A 24,845-nucleotide genomic window follows, 5' to 3' on the forward strand; every position below is an offset into this window, starting at 1 on the left:
TTCAAATAGTTATTGAAGATCCATGTGTCCAATGCTGTGCTGGGTATATAAGGATACTGGATAAAAATAAGACATGGTCCTAGAAAAGTAGGCAAAGATATGAATGGGCAGGTCAGAAGAAAAGACATATAAATATACTCACCTCTCAATATGGAAAGATGTTGACCATGTATATAGTTGTAGAAATGCAAATTAAAATAATGAGATACCACTGACACATAGCAGCTTGGCAAATGTTCTGAAGTTTCATGAAACTCAGTGTGAGCTGGTAGGAATGTAAACTGGTGGACAATTTGGTAATATCTATCAAAGTTACCTTTCAACCAAATAATATTACTGCTAGGAATTTATTGTAAACATATACTTGCCCAAGCTCACAAAGATATGTGCATGAGGATGTATATTACAGCACTGTTTACAGTAACAAAAAGCTAGAAACCACCTATATGTCCATCAGCAGAGAACTGGCTAAATAAATTACAGTACATTCAAACAATGAAATAACGTCTGGCAGTTAATGAAGAATATGTTCATCTATATGTGCAAATTCAGAAAGATGTCCAAACTCTATTCAGTAAAAACCAAAAAAGCAAGTATAGAATAGTAGAAAGTCTTATCCCATTTATGTTGAAAAAATATATAAATAAAATATGTATTTCCTTATAATATGCACAGGAAATTTCAGAAGGATGCCCAAGAAACTGTTAACCATCAGCATACCTGGGAGCAGAAATGTGGGTTTGGGGGTGGGAGGAGTAAGATCTGTTTCTCACTTTCTATCTTTCTGCTCTGGTTGAATTTTTTTCTACTTTCCTTTTTAAAGGCAGATTCTCTCTCTTCAGGAGCTTTCAACTTGATGACATCTATAAGAAAACTTCTCTGAAACACAGCGTCAAAGTATCTTTTAAAAAGTGTTTTAAGTGATGAATGATTACTGGAAACAGGAGTCTAGATTGGTCCCTCGACCAATAGGGGAGGAGAGAGGAAAACAGTGCCTTCCTCATGCCAACATGTACCATCTGAGCTGATCCTAGCAGCCTTCCCCATTGGAAATACCAACTTCAATGATGAAAGCAGAACATTTTGGGTCTTTACAAATGTTGGTAATGTTCCTGGAAATTGTCAAGTTTTCATTTGCATAAACAACAGCTGCTTTATCTAATGCTATAACTTATCCTTTACCTTTCACTGGAGGAGAATCATTTCGGGGTGAAAATTCTCAAGAAAGTCAGTTTATCTCCTCAAAACAGAAAAAACTAATCAAGCATTGTCTGATTAATTAGGGACACTTGAAAAAATGCTATCAAGGCCTACAGCTGTAATCAATTTAATCAACATGCAGAGAGGCAATCTGGTTTCCTTGATTAACAAAGCTGAATGTTAAACAGAAAGTGTGACACTGTAGTGCTATTAGCTAAGGCTACAAACTGAGCATTTTCCCTAAATGTTCAAAGTCAGGTCAGGATAAAGTAAAAACTCTCTTATGATGAGGACCATGGGCATGAACATTGCAATTCTTCCCCTTGATATTTCCATGCCGGAAGAACAAGTTTCATCTAAGGAGTAGAAATGGGTAGTAACTTCAGAATGCTTCAAGGAAGACACACACAAAATCAACTACTTGAAAAGATCACACAATAATAAAATGAGGACAAAAAAAGTGATGTGAGATTTCTCTCAGTTTAGTGTTACCCAAGTTGGTTATGGAATTCATCAGGAACAGGCATGCCAGACATAAAGAGATAAAATTTTTCTTATTACATTTTTAAGATGTGGATGTGAAATGCATCCATATAGTGTCAATGAATAAATTGGAAAATTCAATTTGCTTATTTTATTTGCATGAAGTCAATTTAAATGTCAAGATGTCTAACGCAAGACTGGTTTATTAATGGTTTGTTTCTTGCTCTTAAAAATCACAGTTATAACTATAAAGTGATGATTATATTTTGTGTAGTTGATCTTCACAATACAGTCTGGAATTCTGTCTGTGAAAATGGCAATTCTCAATCTTTTGGGGATAAAAAAATTCTCTTTTTTTTGTGCTTGGAATTTAGTGAGAGCACAAATAAATACTTGCTAACTAATGTGTTGTAATCAGATAATACATTTGTTGCATGTAATGTTATCAAAATAGTTTAATTATGGAAATATGTAAATAATTTACCTAAAAAATAAATTGAAAAGAATTCAAGGTAATCTCAGTATCATTCCCATTCACATATGTTTTCTCGAAGAGGGGTGGAAAGGAAAGAGTATGCATGGCACATAGAAATCACTTCATAAGAGTTCAAGCCTGCCCACTAGTAATATATTATAGTACCTGTGATTTTGGTTGGTCACTTTTCTTCTCCTTCTCCTGAGAATGAAGCTCTTCTTTTTTTTTTTTAAGATTTATTTATTTTGGAGAGGGGGGTGGGGCAGAGGGAGAGGGAGAGTCCCAAGCACACTCTGTGCTGAGCGTGGAGCCCGATGCAGGGCTTGATCTCAAGACCCTGAGGCCACGACCTGAGCTGAAACCAAGAGTCAGATATCTAACTGACTGTGCCACCCAGGTGCCCCTGTAGTTATTCTTTTTTATGGGCAACCCACCTCATGTGGTTTGGGGGGGGGTTGCTAGGCCTTCCTTCACTCTCAGTATGGGGGCAGACATGAGACCTAAGGTAGACCAAAGTCTACTCTTGGGCTTTTGCTGGATTTATGAGCAGGGCCTTGACTTGTGTTCATGAAAATATGCACGTGCAAATTATATTTATTGAGTACACTTTCCCAACAGAAAATGAAAGGTTGAGAAAAACTGTATGAAGCTGTGATATTTTTAAAGAGGTCCTTCAGGAACCTTATATTTCTTTGGGAGACAAATACTGTTTTACCCAGCAGAAGGATGCTCATAGAATGAGCATTTCTCATTCAAAATAAACGTGACATCTTTGAAGACGCAGGGCAAACATCTGTCTCCTGAAATAACAGGTTTTATCTTCATATCTTTGAAGGAACATTCAAAAAATATCTGAATGCCTGCTTTTGCCACTTTATACTTTTGTTCTAAGTATTGATAATAGAGTGGGTACCAAGCCACAGTCCCTGCTCATAAGGAGTTTACAGTCTAGAGGTGGAGACAGATAATAAATAAGTATACAAATAAGTGAAGGGGTTCAGACTATGCCACTCCAAAATGTGCCACTTTGACATAAGGATTATTTTGAGCTGAAGGCAATGAGAAGAAGTAGACACAAGAAAAAGTCTTTGCCCTCTCTTTCTCTACCAGGAAGGGTTGGATGATTTTTTTTTTTTAAAGATTTTATTTATTTGCGAGAGAGAGAATGAGAGACAGAGAGCATGAAAGGGAGGAGGGTCAGAGGGAGAAGCAGACTCCCCGCCAAGCAGGGAGCCCGATGTGGGACTCGATCCCGGGACTCCAGGATCATGACCTGAGCTGAAGGCAGTCGCTTAACCAACTGAGCCACCCAGGCGCCCAAGGATTGGATGATTTTTAATCACTGGAGCCAACTCTAGACTCTTACCAGAGATGACACCAGAGCAATCTACACAACAAAACTTACTAACTTGCTCTTATTTTCCATTAATAATAATTGCTATATATATATATATATATATATATATATATATCTCCCCTCCCATAATCTGCCACCTCTGGAAAGAAACTCAAAGTCCCTTTCCTTTGTCTTGTCACTGCTACAAAATTTATTGTTGTTGTTGTTGTTTTAAGATCCTATATAAGCCCAAGTTCTAACCACTCCTTTTTTTTTTTTAAAGATTTTATTTATTTATTTGACAGAGACTCAGTGAGAGAGGGAACACAAGCAGGGGGAGTGGGAGAGGGAGAAGCAGGCTTCCCGCTGAGCAGGGAGTCTGATGCGGGGCTCAATCCCAGGACCCTGGGACCATGACCTGAGCTGAATGCAGACGCTTAATGACTGAGCCACCCAGGCGCCCCAGTTCTAACCACTCCTTTGAGTCACTCATCACTGAGTACTTCTGTGATTCTGCACAATGCAGGTTGTTTAATAAATCTCTGTTTTTCTTATTATTTGTCTTTCGTCACTCTAATTTTCAGGAGAGCGTGGCGGGGGAAGAGGGAATAAGTTTTTCCTCTCCTTCAGAAGGAATATTATTTCAGATAACTAAAAGTGCTCTAAAAATCTAAAATAAAATTAGATTTCTTGAGTATATCATATTAACAGCTCTCACACAAAGTAAAGGTGATAGGTTCTCATAAAACCTCCAATCTGTTGCATACAGACCGATCCTAATGTACAGGGAGAATGGGAACCATAGAATGGCTGATTTGGGGTCATCTCTCAGAGATGGATGCTTCTAACATAATGAGCCTCTAAGATGAACAAAATAAATTCATATTTAAACCACTTTTACCAAGGAAGTCCTATCACTGAGAATCCATAGATATTTTCAAGCTCTTACATTGTAATTACAAGGAGGAATGGGGAGGCAATGGGGAATTGGAGAGAAGTTCATGACTTTATTTATTTATTTTTAAAGATTTTATTTATTTATTTGACAGAGAGAGACACAGCGAGAGAGGGAACACAAGCAGGGGGAGTGGGAGAGGGGGAAGCACGCTTCCCGCTGAGCAGGGAGCCTGATCTGGGGCTCGATCCTAGGACCCTGGGATCATGACCTGAGCCGAAGGCAGACGCTTAACGACTGAGCCACCCAGGCGCCCCCTTTATTTATTTTTTTTAAAGATTTTATTTATTTGAGAGAGAGAGAGAGAGAGCGCGTGCACACAAGTGGGGGGTGGGCAGAGGGAGAAGCAGACTCCCCACTGAGCAGGGAGCCCAATGTGAGACTCGATTCTAGGATCCTGGGATCATGACCTGAGCCAAAGGAAGATGCTTAACCAACTGAGCCACCCAGGTGCCCCAGTTCATGACTTTAGACTGACCACCTCAACTTCTAGGATTGATTTCCTAAAACCCAGCAAGGCTTGGCTGGTCACAAAATGGAATACTAACATATTCTTATGCCTCATATCTGGATGAACCAAGTGGCTGTTGGGGGTTGGGTAGAGGGAGACTGTAGCAATTGCAACAACTATCCCCACCACAACTGAAAACACCTTGATAATCCAGTGTACAGCTGGACATAAGACACATATTTGGGGTACCAGCATACCATATAATTTAAGTTGCACAGTTTTTGATTTGAGTTTAAATTTCCTTTTAGGCTTGCTACCTTTGGGTTAAACTCTACCTTTTCACCTGGAATATGGGAATAACAGGACTCACCACAACCAGGTTGTGGCATGGATTAAATGAAGTAATACAGCCTATGGGAACTCTCACCACTCAGGGCCTGCTACAGAGATGGAGCCAGTAACTGACAGATGTAGTAACAGTGTTAGTAGTTACTATTATGTGAAATTACAGAAAAATATTCACTGTCAAGCAACTTTATATAACACCTTTTCTGGAGTTATAGGACAACTATGTGTTAAATGCATTATAACTAAATCATTAGCAAATCAAGAGCAGAAAATTTTGCAGCTTTCTCTAACTTTAACTAGAGAATAATTACCTTAAAATTAGAATACAAAATAAAACCATCTAAGCCTTTCTACGGGATGATGGGTCTTAATGTTGCAGAAAGAGTAGGTGGGGTTTAATTTAATGCACTAGTTTAGCTCTCCGGGCTTTTGTAAAGAATACCTACAGGGTATCATTTTCATCATTAAGTGTGTCAGATTATCAGATGCCATATTTATGTACTGATTTCCATTTTCCTTTCAAAGTTTGGTTATTCTTTTATGTTCAGTAGTCAAATAAAACAATGATATGCTAAAAAGAAGGCTCTGTGAGGTGAATGACAATTTAATTTTTCCCCAGTGTTGGCTGGTTGCACAAGAAAATAAAGAACTGGGGAAAGGTGACAGGATCTTTAGTTGACTAGATTTATTCCCCAGCAGTTGCAGGGTGTGTTAATTGTAACATTTTGGTTAATGAAAAATATTGTGATTGAACGCTGATATGGGTGATAAACGGACTTTTGAACAGATATGATGGTAAAATGCTATTTTTAAAACATCAGGAGGAAATAATCAGAATTCTTTTGTTGCTTGGACCATTCTAGTGAGTAAACTGGGCTTGCCATAAAGGACAATAATTCTTTCACATCACGAAGCTACCATCATCATCATGATTATTCATGGTGTTACTCCAGCTGTTATTTAACCTAAGTATGGTCCTTGTTCTAAAGAAAGCTTACATGGTAAACTAAAAAAGGCAGGAAGATACAGAAACACTAAAATACCAGAAAGAGCAAACTGACTATATTAGACTAAAAGTCACACTAATGGTTCTTATCAACAAATTCTTTTATTCAGAAAATGTAACACACATGTAAAAAAAGTGCACAGATAATAAATGTACAACTCAATGAATGATCCCAAAGTGGCCATAACCACCACCTGGACCAAGAATAGAAGCTTCCCTCACTCCTCCTCCCGATCATTACACTCCCTGATCCCCAAATGTAGCCCAGATGGTAACTTTTAACACTACCCACTAGTTGGCCTGTGTTTAAATTTTATATGAATGCAATCAAACAACATGTATTCTTCAGGTGTCTAGATTCTTTCCCTGCATATTACATTTATAAAATTCATCTATGGTAACTAATATAACATAATAAAATTAAATTAAATTAAAAAAATATAATTCAGGGACTCCTGAGTGGCTCAGTCGGTTAAGCGTCTGCCTTCGGCTCAGGTCATGATCCCAGGGTCCTGGGATTGAGTCCCACATCGGGCTCCCTGCTCAGCAAGAAGCCTGTTTCTCCCTCTGCCTGCCTCTGTCTCTCTCTCTCTGATAAAAAATAAAATCTTAAAAAAATATATATAATTCATCCATGTTTTTGAGTGTAAATAGTATTCCATTGGTAAATAGTATTCCGTTGTGTAAATATAACCCAAATTACTTAGGCCTTCTACTATTGAAGGGGATTGGGTTGTTTACAATTTGGGGCTATCATGAACGTGTTTATGTTGGGAGAAAAAACTTTCCTCTTCCAACTTGGGTCCAGTGGTTGGGGACCTGCAAATGAACTAACAATAGCCAGATGAACAGGAAAAAAGACAAAATTTATTTCCATGTGCACATGGGAGTTGCTTATAAGTAACTCACTGGATAGCCAGAGATAAAAGTTTATATGCCAAGTTAATGAAGGGGGTGGGTTTAGGTCTTCAATGGGCAAGTATGGAAGGTTCTATTAGATTTTTATGCCAATAGGAATGGGCAGTCTGTCTTCAAGGCAACTGTATTTTCAGGAGGCTCTGCTTTAGTGAGAGAAGGGGAGTTCAGATATGATTTATTTCTGCATCCTCTGTAGCTCAAATGTTTTCACTGTAAAATAATCCTTATATCAACTCTGGGAGTCTGACTGGGTCCCCACAGTTTATATGTTTTTGGATGCACATATGTATGCATTCTATTGGCCATATCTCTAGGAGGGTAACTGTTGGGTAAAAGAGTATGGTTGTGTTCAGCTTATGTAGTTGCTGCCAAAACAGTTTTCCCAAGTAGTTGTATCAATTTATACTCCCACCAGCAGTTGTGAGAGTTCTAGTTCCTCCAAATCCTCACCAAAATTATTGATATTTTGTATTTTAGCCATTGTGATGAGGTGTAGTGGAATCAGTGTTCTTTTAATTTGCATTTTTTTCTGATTTTTTTAATGACTGTGTACATTTTTGTGTTTATTGGTCATTTGGATACTTTCTTTTGGAAATGCCTGTTCAAGTATCTTGGTCATTCTTATTTTCTTTTGGAGTGCTTCTTTTCTTCTCACTGATATGGGGTTCTTTATATATTCTGGACTTATATATATTTTAGAGCCCTTCCTGTGTTGCAAATATCTTCTTCCACTCTGTGGCATGCCTTTTTACCTTGTTAAGTGGTGTTCTTTAATAAGTTCTTAATTGGTCAGTTACCAATTTTTTTTTATGGTTACTGAAATTTGAGAAGCTATTCTTTGAAGTTGCTTTCAGAAATTTTATTGTTCAGTATGGTAGTCACCAGTCACAAGTGGCTACTGAGCACTTGAAATGGATCTAATCTGAATTGAGATGGGCAGTAAATATAAAACACACTGGATGTCAAGGACTTATGATGACAAAAAGAATGTAAAGTACCTCATTAATACAATATTTTATGCTGATTATGAAAGGACCAACAACCAACTGGAATGACATAAAGACTACTTTAAGCTGAAAACATTTGAGCAAATGGCAAACGTTAAAATAAATCTTATGTGAACTTCCCTTATCTGACTAGAGCAGAGCTTTTCAAGAATCAGCTGCTGCAAATCCCCCACTCTGGAAGAGTCTTTAGTCAGGGAGGTGATTGACCTTTAGTGACTGGACATTCCAAGAAATTGTGTAAACAAGCCTTATCAGAACCTTCCATCCTTTCCCACTGAAGTCCTAACCCCTCCCCTCTACCCCCATTTATTAAGCTGATTATAAACCTTTACCCCTGGCTGTTTGGGGGGGCCTCTCCTTACAGAATGCTTCCACATGCATGCATATAAAACTTTTCTCCTGTTCATACACTGTCAACAAATTCATAGCTCCTATCTCCCACCAATCACTCAAACCTAAGTTGGTAGAGAAAAAGCTTTCCTCCCCCAAATTATAACTGAAATGATACTATTTCAGATATACTGTACTAAATAACTTAACAAAATTAATTTTACTGGTTAATTTTTAAATGTTACTAGAAAACTTAAATATGTGGCTCACATTCTATTTCAACTGGACAGCAGCTCTGGATGCTGTTTTATTCCTCTAGATGTGATTCTTTTGCTTCTGGCAGGCAATTAGGGTAGGGTCAGAGGGCTGTCACCAATTAGGACAATTCAAAATAAATGTGTCTTGAATTCTCCAGAAAGCTGGTCTGTTTCTGGTTAACTCATTTACCTAAGGTGTAGCACTCTGGGGTTTACTATGGCCCCTTCTCTTCACAGACCCAGAAACTCCAGTTTTTGTTCCCCAAGCCCATGAGGCTGTTGGAGGCTTTAGGCTCAGCTCCTCAGCCTCTCAGCTGCTGCTCTGTGGAGCAGAATTTTTCCTGAGAGAGTGGTACAGCATGCAGGCTCCCTCCCTTCTCTGTTCCCTTCTCTTCTGGAGCAAAGCCCCATAAATTCTCACTGCCCTGGAAGCTCTCCAATGACTTCAATCAGATGATTCTCATATTTTGTTTGGTGCTTCTGGTTGTTCTCAGAGGGAAGTTCAGTGTGAAACAACCAACTCTGCCATTGCCAGAGGCAGAACTTATATTAACTAAAAAATAGTCATGCCTGTCATTAATGTTGTAGGATTTTAATCATGGTTGATGTGGAGAACTGAGTCAGGGTTCTGGAGAAGGGGCAGTCTTAATTTCACTTTAGTCAGGGAAGGTTTTACAGAAGAGTGGGGATGACTTTTAGAGTAGGAGATTAGTTAGCAAGGTGATAGTTCCAGAGTCAGGGAGCATCACGTAGGGCTAGGAATTGATTCTATTTGATAACCTAGCTGATTAAATGGCTAATAGAAATTCTAGATCAAAGAAGTTAAATGGATTATAAATCACATGCTAATTCTGATTGGTAGTACTGCCTGGAGTACATTATTGAGAAGGATTTTAAGTTTGCAGTGGGGCTCAGTGGGCAAGAAGATTACAGTCCACGGGCAATGTCTGCATTGGACAAAGGATGGGGTATAGCTGCACATGAGCGTGAATCATAACATCCCGGAAATCATACGCAATGATTGAATTATCATGCATCACAAATATACTACTGAACTGTTTGTAAATTAAAATAATTTAGATTTATCATGTAAAGTTTCTGCACATGCCACCCCAAAAATACTGCTTTGGCATATTGATTGAGCTGAAGACATTTGAGAAACAGTAGATTCAGGAAGGGCTCCCTGATGTTCCCCTTTCTACCTGAAAGCAGGGCATAAGATTTCCCAGGAGCAAGGTGTCCTTTCTGGTACATGGTATAATTCAATCACCAGGGATACCACTGACAGACACCTCATTAACACAACCCTCATCTTCCATTAGTTTCCCCTATATATTCACTGTCCCACAGTTTGCCATTCTAAGAGCCAAAACCCCTTTTCCTTTGTCATCTCTACAAATACACTTCTCTACAAATACACTGTTTTGTGCTAAGGTGCTATACAAGCTTTAAGTTCTAACCATTCCTTTGAGTTACCCATCACTGAGTTTCTCCCATGTGTATGTGGGTTGCACACATAAATAAAATTTGTATGCTTTTTCTCTTGTTAATCTTGTCAGTGTAATTTTCAGGGCCCAGCTGCAGAACCCAGGAGAGTAAAGAAAAAAATAATGTTTTTTCCTTCTCTATAATCACATTATTTCAAAATGGCTCTTGATCAATATCAATGTGATGGAAGATCTTTAATGGAGGACCAAAGGGATTTATATTCAGCAATGACCTACTTAAGGTTATAATAAATGTCCTGCAGAAACAGTGAACATGCTTTGCACATTTATGGGAAACATTTGGCTCAGAGAGAGAGAGAGAGAGAGAATAGGCTGGGTGACAAAATGGGAGATTCAGAAGGATCTTGATAGTCAAGAAAATTGGTTCAGGCACCAATATTTATTCCACAAGTATCTACCAAGATCCAGTTTTGTGTCAGACTCTAGCACAGAATACAAAAATAGAGTTCCTGCCCTTTAGAGCTTACAGTATAGTATGGAGGGTGAGACCAACATCAATCAGATAATCACACAAAAATGAATAAACGTTATAAAGTTAAATGGTGCTGTGAGAACACATGAATAGGTGCTTGGGGGTTCTCTAGGGGAAGTGATACTTGAAAGGAAATCTAATGGACGAATAGGTATTAACCAGTCAAGGTGGAAGGCAAGGTAGGGGAAAACAATCTAGGAAGGAGAAGAAATGGGCAAGGCGTCGAAGTAGGCAGGTTTGAGAAGGAAAGGCAGCCAGTGTGGCTAAAGCACAAATCTCTAGAGGGGAAATGATGCAAAATACGGTTGGCCCAGTAGGCATACACCAAGCCACTTAAGCCTTGCTGGCCATTGAAAGATTTTGGTCTTTATCCTATGAACAATGAGAAGCCATTGAAGGTTTTAATATCAGGGTGTCACAGTCAGATGTGTGTTTAGAAAAGGGTGCTCTGGCTGCTCTGTAGGGATTGGGTACGGGTTGTGGTGAAAAGGCACATGTAAATGCAGAGAGATAACTTAGGGGGTTACAGCAATGGTCCAAAAGAAAGACGGTGATAGTTTTAGGTGACCAAAAGCCAGAGATAAACCATTAGTGGGACATGGGTACTTAAAAAAAAAAAAAAAAAATTAATGTGATTTGAGCTACACTAATATATACAGTGTCCTGGTCAATGGTCTGTCATCTGAACTGTTACATTAGCCTGTTCAATTTAGAGAACCCCAATCTGATAAACCCAAAGGTGTCCAAAACTATACTGGGACCAGGAATGGCAAAGTAGACTTGACGGTGGACAAATGAGACATTGGAGGAGAAAATGGAACACCCAAAAAAGCAATATTCAAAATTCAAGGAGTATTATGTGAAAGAGTGACGACTCAAATTATTGTTCTTGAAAGAGAGGGAGAAGCTATCAAGCTATTGCAAAACCGATGTCAGCTCAGTCTAAGGGATGCTCAATAATGGAGGGGCTGCTTTATGCTGCACTGAGCGTGCCTCCCTGGCAAAGACATGCAGAGGAGATTTTTGGAGAGATGCTGGGTTAAATCATCTTTGTAATCTCTTCTAACTCTCCAGGATTCTCTGATTCTCTCACACTGTGATCTTTTTTCTTTTTTGAAAACTTTATATTCTTAATATTCCTATTAATACCCCTACCACCACTACCACCCCTTTCTACCATTTATTTTATTTTAATTAATTAATTAATTAATTAATTAAGATTTTATTTGACAGAGAGAGAGAGATAGCGAGAGAGAGAGAACAAGCCAGGGGAGCGGCAGGCAGAGGGCTCCAGCTGAGCAAGGAGCCCTATGGGGGGCTCTATTCCAGGACCTGGAGATCATGACCTGAGCTGAAGGAAGATGCTTAACTGACTGAGCCACACAGGCACCCCCCTTTCTACCATTTAATGGAAATACATATGCCAGGCCCTGTGCAAAACACTTTAACATATATTTCATTTAATCCTTATAATAACATTATAAGGGAGGTAGTAAAATACCATCTCTATTTTTTAGATAATTTAATTCACAAGAATACAAACCTAGCATTTTGATTCCAGAGATAGGGCTTTTAACCAGTACACTATATCACTTCCTAAAACCACTTATTCTACTATATGCCAATGAATCCCATAATGAGCTCAACGATTTTAACCTGTTTCTAAATCTTCAAATATGAAAGTATATTAAACACTGTATTTCCTATGATAAAATACATTCAATGTCATAGCTAGCTAGTAACTGTGTCAGTCAGGTAGAATAAGGTTGTTATGCTTGGTAACAAACAACCCCCCAAATCTCAGTGGCTTAAAAACAACAAAGGTTTATTTCCTCCTCATGCTAAACATCTATAACAGATGAGCAGGGGAACTGTTTATCAAAGTCATTCAGCAACCAGGCTGACATAAACAACCACTATCTTGAATGTTGCTGGTAGGTGGCGGGGGAAAAAGAACTCTGCAGGGTCTTACACCTGCAGTCAAATGTTTCAGCCAAGCAACAACAGAGGCTCTTGTGCCCACAATGCATTGGTTAGAACTGGCTGGGCTAATTGGCTCCATCCAAAACCAGGTGGACTTAGGAATGCAATCCAGCAATGTGCTTGGCATTGGGAGATCTGGGAAAAGCTGGCAAAGCATGTTAGTAACTGTCGCAGACAGTAAATATGCAAGGAAGCCAGAAAACATGCAAACTGCTTTTGTTGCATTTATTTCAGAGTTTCTACCAAGAAGAATACTGACTATCTCTACACCAGCTTGATTACTTACCCCAAGTTCAGAGTATTATTATATTAGAAGAGGGGAAATGTACAAAACATGCTGAATTCTGTAGAAGTCTTCACTGTATTTGTAAAACATAGTTTGAATCATAATTATGTCGGGGATTCAAGCCCTTGGCATGCCATGTTAGTACATTTATTTACTTGGGTTAGATACAAGTGTTTAGACAGAAAATGTAATATTTTACTATCTTACAAGTTTCACTGTACCTAACTATGTCAAGCCATCACTGGTGAACTGAGAGAAGATATGAAACAACTCAATCTTTACATTAGGTTTTGAATATTAAGATGTTAGAATAAAAATCATTTAAATGAATTACAGAGATTTTATTCTGAAAATTCTCGACAATGCCAGTCCATCACTGTCAAATTAAAAGTGTGCTCCTCAAATCCCAATTTTATTTATATAAAAATGGAAACCTCTTAAAAAAGTTTTGCTTTCTGGTAAATATTTGTAATAATATAAAATAAGACAAGTAATTCATCTTATTTTTTGCTGTGACTCAGAGTACTCAATTAAAATTTGAACGGCTTTTATCCACCATCTGTGGAAAAATACAGTAGTTTTATTCATAAACCCTCCATGATCTCAACTACAAAACTAAAAACCTGCAAAGAAAATATGAAGACACATCAGTTGCATGAATGAAGCATTTCACTGGAAATGGTTCTTAAGGAGATAACAATTTCTTGTTGTAAGTGATTTAAATGCCCAAAGAGAAAGTATGTGTGGTGTTTGTATACTTAAAACATAATTAAAATTTGTATTACAAATTCTAGTTTAGGAAAGAACTGGCTTCTAAAGGCAATTTCCCGTAAGGTCATTGCTCTGATATTTCAGATGGTACCTTTTTCTAATTTGAAAGCTACATATTTTAATAGAGAATGGTCCAAAATGTTTTTAAGGTCAAACTGAAAATATGTTGATGATTTAAAAATGCAAGCAAAGTGCTTTATTATATTATACTACCAGAATGTTATTGTAGTTTAAAAATATCATTAAATCAGCACAAACCCACACTTATCATTTCCTGCACATTTTTCACACTGAGCTGCCTTCTGACTATGAGTAATCTGTTAATCTGCTCTTCGCCTCACAATCCGTCAAAGTGACAGATTCATTCCTTCTCTAATACATAATATCTTCATTTACTGTATGCCTTGCTGCAACTTGCTTTTTTGCTAGCACTGAAATTTAGAAAATCACAAGCAAATTTAGAGAATGTCACATGGGTGATGGTTCTTGTTTGTTTCCCATTTCCTCCATTATTCCAGCAGTTGAAACTAAAACTTTTCTGGACTCTTAATGTGAGTTAATAGCGTTTCCAAAATGAAGGCAGTTTCAGGTTTCAACAAAAGTGTTTTTAAAGAGGTCAGAAGAGGGCAAATGGTAAACACAAAGTAAGCGTACCCTTCACTGCATCAAAACACTGACCATAGTAGAATTTTCTTCCAGTGTGGTGGACAACAAATAGATTCTCACCCTTCACCCCCACCCCTAGGTGTAAAGAAAAAAAATATCATTTAAAAAAAAGAAAGAAAAAGGTATCAATCCAGTTGTTCAGGGATGAATTGCTCCCCGCAAAAGACAGGGCTTCATTAGTATAAACACCCCTGTTTAATTGAAAGCCACATTGATTTTATTTAAGCTGAGACCTTCACTTTTAATCATGACGTTGACTGACAGCAGGCCAGGCCAGATCTCAGGTTTCTTGCTCATTGCTATTTTGATAATACAAATGGTTCTGTGGTTTAAAATTTGTTCACTGTTAATTCAACAGAATATATTCGCTGCTCCCCTTGTTTCTTGCTTTAGTTCAGTTGCTTATTAGTCTATAAATTCTGCAAATAAAGAAAATGAAATACTGAAAGACAGGAGAACACAGAAATTCTAGCTAGTTTACTTTCACCTTAAATAAGAGATAAACTACATCCTCTACAAATCACCATTTGGCTTCACTTGTTACTGACCCAGGTGTTCACATACTAAAACAAAGGTCATTATTGTTAATCTTGAAGGTCAAAAGCAGGGAAGTTATGACCCCTGGCTTTCTAATCAGTCTTGTTTCAGCACATAGACAATTTTTTTTCCATGCGTACACCGAACGCCATTTTCTTGTCCTGAGCACCAAATTGCACCTGATTTGTCTTAATGGATGGCAAGGGAGCTAAAGGCTTTTAAAAATCAATGGACAAGAAAGAGTCAATAGAACAAAAATGTTAGTGTTAATTCAATCAAATCAGCTAAAAGTTGTTTGCCTTTTCTCCTTTAAGTCATTTTAAATGGGCCGGACATTTGACTCGTGTGGTATTTATCATACTGAGTGAGTTTTTACGTGGTAATGAACAGCAAAATATGAAGCTGTGAACTCGGGTAAACATAATATATTGTTAAAGTGAAGAAGTATGTGTTTTAACATTAATCAGTTTCCAAATGTAATGTTTTTCATTAACAAGTGAAAAAAATAATTACTGGGAAGAAACAGAACCAACTGCCAACAAAAACAGAGTTTGCAAGTAAGTGCAGGTTTGGGAGGGCTGCGATTTCTCCGTGACAGGCTAGGGACCCACTCCCACACACCTGGACACCTTCCTGAAAATGTTCACACCCCGCCTCGGGAGGCCAGGCCGCGCTAGTAGGCCACAAGCTCAGAGGGCATGTGAAAGTCACCTCTTCAAGGCACTCTGCACTTAGTAGGTGCTTCAGAAATACTCAGGGAATGTTGCTGAAGGTCTGAACCGCACATAGTCTCAATCATTTCATGCTGTAGCAGTTCCTTATTGAAATAACAAGGGAAGCTCTTCTGTATCGGGTTACAAAATGAATGATGAGGCAGTGAGTCTACGGAGGTCTGGCTCTGGCCACTGAGCCATAATTACGGTCTTCCATTTCACGTCATTATCCTGGACCTCAGCCTGCAATCCCCTCCCTTCCTGCTCAGACAGAATAGAGGTGAATGTTATAAACTGGAATCAGTACTTCGACTTTTTAAAGGTGCTCATTACTCTAGAAGGAAAAGCTGAATCTTTTAATTAAAAGCTGAAATGGTAAAATGTTAGAACGGTAAATAATTGCTTTGGTAATTACCTTCTTTACATTGGACCCTGGGCCAAAGGTAATCTGAGTTCATCATGTGGATGGATAACAGTGGCTGGGGAGGCCCGGGTAATCGTGCGAGTTCTTCATTCTGCTAGTTAAAAATGCTAAGAGTCTTCAGGGATCCATCATTTCCAGATACAGCAGCTTTGGGGAGGAAGGGGGAGAGGGTGCAATCTGTTGTTCTATAACTCTGACGGATATAGGTTTCTTGAGTCTGAAATTTTGGAAAATATGAAAATAACTAAAATATTGATGTGTATTTCCCCAGCCCTAATGGCTTCAGATCCTCTCATGGAGTACAACTGAAAAAGTAGGAGACTCAGGTTGAAATGCTGAGTCCCAGGGGCCCAAGAGAGATCCGGTCAGAGAGCAGGCAGATATCTCAAATGAGAAACTGAAGAGTGGAGTCAGCCGGTGCCCACGCCGGCAGGGCCAGAATGAACAAGCAGAACGTGTGAAGAAAAAGAAATACCGTTCAGGTGCGCAGGGGTGCCGGCCAGTTAAGGCCTCGGCCAGGGTGACTGAAGCAGGTGTGCAAACTGAGCTAACTGGTTCTGGGAGAATACTTGGTCAGAACCCGGACCCAAAGTGGGCTGGGCAGCCAAGTGCCCAGAGCAGAGGAGGAAGGAGAGCCATCGATGGGACAGCGGATCACCAGCTTCCCAGTTCTGTTGGTGAACTGCTGGAACCCAATGGGGAAGGGTACCCTTGAAGGTGGGCCAAGGCGTGGTCCTAGGTTCTGAGTGGTCAGAGGAAAGAAGCAGGATGACTGTTGAGGGATTCGGCTTGCTACCAATGCCTTTAGCTTGAGTTCTCTCCACCGCAGGGCTGGAGAGGCTAGAGAAGCCACTCCAAGCCTGGCCTTTGCTTGTAGATCTAGGAGGGAAGGGGCGCAGCTGGGTCTCTTTGTATCAAGTGTTCTTAAAGTCTGTTGTAAAGCTTCGATCAGTAGACTAAGGACCTCTTCGGGAACAGGAGGAGCAGGGAGTCACTTGAATTTATTTATTTAATTTTATTTTTTTAAAAGATTTTATTTATTTATTTGAGAGAGAGAGAATGAGAGAGAGCACATGAGAGGGGGGAGGGTCAGAGGGAGAAGCAGACTCCCTGCAGAGCAGGGAGCCCCATGCGGGACTCGATCCAGGGACTCCAGGATCATGACCTGAGCCGAAGGCAGTCGCTTAACCAACTGAGCCACCCAGGCGCCCAAAAGTCACTTGAATTTAAAGGGCACCAGCACCATAAGCTCAGATCCTCTCTCTCTCTCTCTGCCTTTTTGCCTCTTTTCCATTTACTTGTCCAGATTCTGTTGCCCTGGTGAGGGTCAGGTACACCTCTGCCGCAGTGGCAACCCAAGCAGATTTCTAGCAAGTGGCACCTGATGCCACAAAATGGGCATGCATGGGCAAATACAGATAAGCAATTTCCAATAAGAATACAGAAAAAACATAGGCATTCAATTTTGGAAAACTTGTCTCTGTTGAAAGGTTTAAAATGATACTTTACTGGAGACTTTAGATTGTGGCTATCATCTAAGGGATCATTTAAAACAACGTCACTCGAGAGATTTCATTTACTATATATAGGAACAGGGCCAGGTTCCAGATATCCTCAAAGGAGAAAAGTATGCAGGTGCTTCTGGATTCCTGCTAGCAGTTAAATCCATGGTGAGGTAGCTGGTGTAGGGAGATGGGAAATTCATTTCTGTGAGTGAGGTTCAACGAGCTCAACACATATTTCTTGAGTGTCTCCTTTGTGTTTGGTGCTGTTTGAGGAGCTAGGGATATAGTGAGCAAGAGAGATAAAGTCCCTAGGCTCAGGCAGTTTACATTTCCAGTGTATTCTGGAGGTGTGTGTGTGTGTGTGTGTGTGTGTGTGTGTGTGTGCAGACAGTAAGCAAACAAGCAAGAAGATATCAGGTTGTGAGGAATACTGTAGTAAAAACAAAAAAGATAATGTAATGAGGCTGAGAGGGGCTATTTTAGGTTGGATGCTAGGGAAGGGCCTCTCTGAGGTGACGACATGTAGATGGAGCCCTGAGTAACAGGAGGAAGCGGCTATCTAGGGTCTTTTCTAGGGTGAGGGAACTCCAAGCAGAGGGGCCCTCTCATGCAAAGCTCTTCTAGTGGAACCAAGCCTGGGGTATCCAGGAAAAAGGGACACGGCCACGGTGTTTGATACACAGTGAGCAGGGAGCACAATGGTATGAAACACAGTCTGGGTGGTAGGCATTCAGAGTAAGGAGCACTCTTTGATCCCCAAGAGCAGTGTGCAACCCTTTGGGAGGTTTGCCATGGGGCCATGCTTGGTTCCAGTTTAGGTGTAATACCACGACTCTGGTTGCTGAGTGGAGAACAGACTGTAGGGCCAGAGGAGCAGAGACAGCAGGTGGGAAACTATGGCATGTGTCCAGGTAAGGGGTAATGGCAATGTGGGCTGGGATTGCAGCAGTGGAGAGTGGCTGGACCTGGCATATGCTTTGGTTGGAGGGAGCACCAGCACAACTTGCTGGGGATGGACATGGAATGGGTCAGGGTGAGGAAGCAGGGAGCACTCTTGGTTTCTGCCTTGAGTAAAAGTGGGATGATGGTGGCATTTTCTGAGATGGAGAAGACTGAAGAATAAACAGATGTGTAGAGGGAGAGAAAACCAGGTTGTTGTGAATGCTTGGATTTGAGATCCAAGTGGGTATCTGTCAAGTGGCAGCTTGGATAGATGAGTCTGGAATTCCGGGGAGGGTCAGGACTGGACATATAACTTTCAGAGTCATAGAATATAGAGGGTATTGGAAGCTATTATTAAATAGCTTGTATAAATAATACATATTATATATTAAAGATTAGGACCATTCTAATGGTTATCAGTGTCTAGGGATCGCTGGTTGGCAGGGAGTGGAACATGAATGGCAATTAGATTTAAACTCTATCCAAATAAGAGCCTCTCATAAAAACACATTGTTATCCTGCTTATGAATAAAGCAATACCATTGTCATCCTATTTTCAGGAAAGGAAAGGGTAATTCTTGCAAAGATGTAGGGAAAAAATTGACATTTAACTGGTTAACTTTCAGGATGAAGACTTTCATTTCTCAGTGTTATCTGGGCATACTTCTACTCTCCCTCCCTCAGCTCCTACCCAAGCCAGGCCAGCTGAACAGCACTGGGAGGAGAGAGAACATGCACCCTGCCCTCCGGGGAACCCAGAGCTCAAACAGCAATGGCGTTCAAGGAGCGTGAACCGGACTGGGGCTCTGAGTATGGAGAATCACAGCCCGCAGATGAGCAGGTGTGAATTGCTGGAAATGGGAGTATGAAACGAGACACAGCAATATGGACAGCTTTTCTTAAGCTAACAAGAGAAATGATGAAAGTAAAAACTGGTGCCTTTGGTTTTATAAACAGATCATTAAGATGTAATGCAAAAATAGAGATACTTGAAAACAATAACACAACATTCAGAGAAATGGTTTGCACAGCTAATCAGGAAATCCTCTGTTGGGCTTTGGGCTGAAGGAGGAGTATTTGTTAAAAAATCCGACTCACTTGTTTTAAAATTATCCAAACTTAATCATTTGGGGAGAAACACAACATGCAAGTTCTGTATTTAATTTTATTTATTTATACATTTTCTCTCTTTTGTGTTGGTAGGAAAAAAAAAAGCTTAAGCAATAGAGAAGCCCATCAGGCTGAGTCCTGACAACTGGAGAGAAAAGAAAAATGAAGCCACGGTGATCAGTCCAGAGTAGTACTTGTAGGTTACGATGACAGGCCAGTTGCCTCAGTCAGGCCGGCTGAGCCAGCATGAACTGGGGTCAGTGGTTATTAATCACTTGTCAAAGTCTGCAGGGCTTTATCATCTAATTATAGTTATAAGTATGTTTATATCACACAAACATGTAGCAAAGTGGCAAAGGATGCAAGCCTTCACACAATCGGTGGTGACATTTGAAAAATCTACAGATAAGCGATAAATCATAAAGCAAACACTTCAGAAAACCATGCCATTCATTACTGTTTGGGCATTCGGGGATTATTTTCTCTACTGTTTATTTCCATAAACATTTAGAACCTTATGGAGCCTCCCCCTAATTTTCTGGGCGCCTGGGTGGCTCAGTTGGTTAAGCGACTGCCTTCGGCTCAGGTCATGATCCTGGAGTCCCTGGATCGAGTCCCGCATCGGGCTCCCTGCTCGGCAGGGAGTCTGCTTCTCCCTCTGACCCTCCTCCCTCTCACGCTCTCTGTCTCTCATTCTCTCTCTCTCTCGCAAATAAATAAAATCTTTAAAAAAAAAAAGAAATGACTTAAGGCTGCAAACAGCATCCATTTTGCTCCATTTGGCAGCATGTAAGTTTACATGCGAGGAGACATTTCTCAACAGGAATGAACTGTGAAATTGTTTCCTCCTACCCAACACGCCTCTAAATTGTATTAGATTATCTTAGCCATTTCTGCACCTTCTCATAGAGGCTGTCAGTGCCCCACGAGGCAGTGTGGGTGGACACTGGAGGCAAGGGCCCTGGAATCTGAGATGCTGCCGAAATATCCGTCAGCATGTTACGCAAAAATTATAAGAACGATTAGACCCAGGCCTAACAATGTGAAGGGAAATGGCTTTGTTGCAAATCTGGACACCGGGCGATATGATGAGGTAAACCATGTGGATTTCAATTCCTAGACTGTACACTTCTCTGGAAATGATTACCATTGTTTCCCACCTCCATCCAAAGTCAAGCAACACCCTGTGAGCGCAAGTGGATTCTTTGACTCTGAGGAAAACAATCTATGAATATATGCCGTGTTTTAGCTATTGGCATCTTAGCGTCAACTCTTCAAAACCCAAATTTGCCTGCTTTGTGAATTGCATGCTATCTTTAACTTTAATCATAACCACATAAAACTAAGAAGGTAATTATACTGCAGAAAGAAAAATCTTCCCAGAGCAAAATGTAAATGAAAGACTTTGGGGATATTGGTTGTTCTGTGACATTAATTAAGCTAACTGAAAACTGACACTCTTAAATCTATATCTATGTGTGTGGACATGAGTATGGGTACAAGTATGGGTAGGAGTATGAGTGTGGGTAAAATCTTAGTTCTCTGGAGTAGTTGTAGATACTTCACTGAAGCTAATGTGGCCACTTCCACTCCCACAGGGCACCAGCATGCTCTCTCGATAGACCTGCACGCACACGTCTTCATCCCCATCATGTCTGCGTTACTCTGATCATAATAACACTTAATTCAGGAAATCAAGAGACTACCTGCCTCTTATGTGTTCAGAGCCTCCGCAGGCAGAACTTTCAATCCAGAATTCAGGTTAAATGCTTGTTTATCCAAGGGGTAGACTTAGAGACTTATCTTTTCATTTCTTATATATTTTTTCATATTCATTATCAGCATCTTTTAAATTTAATCTTAAATTTTAGAGTTCTGTGTTTTAGGGTCCAGGTGTGGGATACTATTTGTAAGAAATATAATAAATACAAATCTTAAAAGAATCATAGTTTTCAATTTTAAGTTAACTTACATGTATTACATGATTGAATTTATCCCATTTTTATATGATGATCTATGTTGACCTCATAACTTTATCATTGTCTTTATTTATGGTCCAATGTCTTTCTGCCAATTCTTTCAAGCTGCTGGATTTATGGAGCCAAGAGCCAACCACATAATCTGCAAGTTTTCTGAACAGCTAAATAATAATTTTCTAGGAAAATGGGTGGATAACCTGCTGGCAAATGGGATTGACAGCATTTTATTTTTTGCTTTGGAATTTGGCTTTTTACTTTACTGTGTAAAAATGTAAATTAATTTTCCCTAAATGAATGAACATTTAATTGGCTAAATAAAATATGCTGTCTGGTTGGTGAATTTTCTTATATTCTATCTTTGGGAATCAAACATGAAAAGAGATATTTAAAGTTACATAGCATTACATCCAGATATTAACTAATCCAACATTATGAAGTATGTTTTCTCTGTAGGGCAGTGTTCCCTGTGATGGTGGAACTGGGTTTCATATGTAAAATCCATAATGAGTCTCATGAAAGTCAGAGAATCATGAAGCTGGAAGTGACCTGAGAGAACATGAAACTCAAATCCTTTCCTTTACACATGAGGGTGTTCATATTATTGGTGAGGTCTGGATAGGTTGAGAGGCTTGTCTGAGATCAATGGGTTAGTAGCAGAATTAGGATGGGAATTTGGTCCTCTTTCTCTTTTTATCAAAACAAAGGCTCCACTTTCTAACATATCTGAACTATCACATTCGTTTGTTCAGATTACAAACCCTGACTTTGTTATAATTTGGACCAAAGCTGGATTTCCAGTTACCTTAAAAGTTTACTCATACACAGATAAAAAGAGCTTATGAGCTGAAAGATTGTAAGAGACATATTTACATGTCAAGAGACAACTGATTTTAAGAATGTTAAAACACCTTTTCATATACTCTGAAATTACAAACTCAATTTTGAACTCCTTATTATATCTATTTATGATAGTTGCAATTCTCCCTACTACAAAACATGAAAGAATGACCAGATCATGTATATAGACCAGGAACACTTAGAAGTGATTACTAATAAAGAACATTTGCTCTACTTCTGTTAATATTCTGGGCACCATTAAAAGTCCCATAAACTATGTAGGTGGTCTCCTGGCAGCCATGTTAGTTTTACATGGCTGGGTTGGCTGTTCATTGCTGACTGGACCAAAAGTGGATACTTGGCCCAAGCTAGGCCAATCACATGCTCTCCCCTGCAAAGTAGGAATTGGGATTCAGACATAGCTTGTCAGGCTCGGCATGTATTTTGAACTGTAATACATAAACTCAAGAGCTGTCAGACAGCCATATGTTGACTGGAAACAGAAAGCTGGTGCTTAGAGAGAAGAATGGAACAGACAGGAAGAAGCAAGCAGAGATGGAGTGAGGATACCGCCTGGCTGCCTCTCAGCATTCCGGTCCTGTTCCCTTCCTGAGGCTTGGCTGCCCTTGCGTTCCAGGGGACAGCCCTGTATTCTTTTTAATTTTTTGTTTTTATTTAAATTTAATTAACTAACATATAGTAAGTACATTAGTTTCAGATGTAGAGTTCAGTAATTCATCAGTTGCGTGTAACAGTGCTCATCCCATCACGTGCCCTCCTTAATGTCCATCACCCATTTACCCCATCCCCACACCCACCCTCCCTCCCAGCAACCCTCAGTTTGTTTCCTATAGTTAAGAGTCTCTCATGGTTTTTCTCCCTCTCTGATGACTTCCCATTCTGTTTTCCCTCCCTTCTCCTATGGTCCTCTGCCCTGTTTCTTATATTCCACATAGGAGTGAAACTGTATGATAATTATCTTTCTCTGATTGACTTATTTAGCTCAGCATAATTACCCCCAGTTCCATCCACGTCGATGTAAATGGTTAAGTATTCATCCTTTCTGATGAGCCCTGTATTCTTATTTAACAAATCCTTCCTGTCTCTCTCTGTCTCTGTCTCTATTTTAACACTAGCTAAGTTGTTTTTTATATGTTCAACTATAATTCAAACACTGTAATAAATATCACACTCTAGGGGTGCCTGGGTGGCTCAGTTAGTTAAACGTCTGACTTTGGCTCGTTCACGATCCTGGGGTCCTGGGGTCGAGCCGTGTGTGGGGCTCCCTGCTCAATGGGGAGCCTGCTTCTCTCTGCCCCTCCCCCTGCTCGTGCTCTCTCTGTCTCTCTCTGAAATAAATAAATAAAATCTTAAAAAAAAAAAATATCACACTCTAGAGCCAGAGCTACACTACTATCACTGGTGTTTTGGTCCATTTTATGGGACAACCCACAGGACAGGTGAGAGAGCTGGACAATGAGATGCATTACAACAACTAAGATCCTGCAGATGGAGCTCAAGATAGACTGATTTTTAATAAATTCCTAGTATTTAATAAATTGTAATAAAGTGATACTGATTTGTACTGATAAACAAATTTATTTTTTTGGAAAACCATATAATACTACATATATTTCAAAACACAAATTCCAATTTGCTTGTCTTTAGTGAGCCTAAGATAATGAGATTTTTCTATATTGACAAATGACTCATAATACCAATGACATTTTTGAAATAATGAAATAATTTTGGGATTAACTTTAGGGATTTTGAAAAAAGAGAATGGCCTTTGAACTGATACAAGCTATCTTGATAAATTTTTTTTTTAAAGATTTTATTTATTTATTTGACAGAGACATAGCGAGAGCAGGAACACAAGCAGGGGGAGTGGGAGAGGGAGAAGCAGGCTCCTGGCTGAGTGGGGAGCCCGATGTGGGGCTCGATCCCAGGACCCTGGGATCATGACCTGAGCTGAAGGCAGACGCTTAATGACTGAGCCACCCAGGCACCCTGCTATCTTGATAAATTTAAAGGGACCAGAAATACCAAAAAATTCATGCCTAAAATGTACTAAACATCACATACCGATTAAAATGAAATATCTATGCAAATAGAATAATATGGAATAAATTAACACTTAAAGAGAGCTTGCTGCGAGCCAGAAACTGTGCTATGAATTTTTCATGTATTCATTCGTATGATTATCCCAAAAGAGCAGAGGGTAGTTATTATGCCCGGATGACCCTGAGTTAACTGGCTTGCTCAAAGTCCTACAGCTTGTAAAAGGCAGAGATGCCATTTAAACCTAGGTAGACTGTTAACCACCATACCACAGTGCTCTAAATA

At 39.6% G+C, this 24,845-nt stretch overlaps 1 protein-coding gene across 1 annotated transcript in view; it reads right to left on the reverse strand.

The window, feature by feature from the left end:
* The window catches only part of LOC145721580 (protein CFAP20DC-like), a 58,973-nt gene that overhangs the window by 19,039 nt on the left and 15,089 nt on the right, over positions 1–24,845 (reverse strand). The gene's annotated exons all lie outside the window — the stretch shown is intronic.

Source organism: Leptonychotes weddellii, chromosome 1 (genome assembly GCF_054177405.1).
Source record: "Leptonychotes weddellii isolate Sample4059 chromosome 1, ASM5417740v2, whole genome shotgun sequence".
Classification (NCBI taxonomy): Eukaryota; Metazoa; Chordata; class Mammalia; order Carnivora; family Phocidae; genus Leptonychotes; species Leptonychotes weddellii.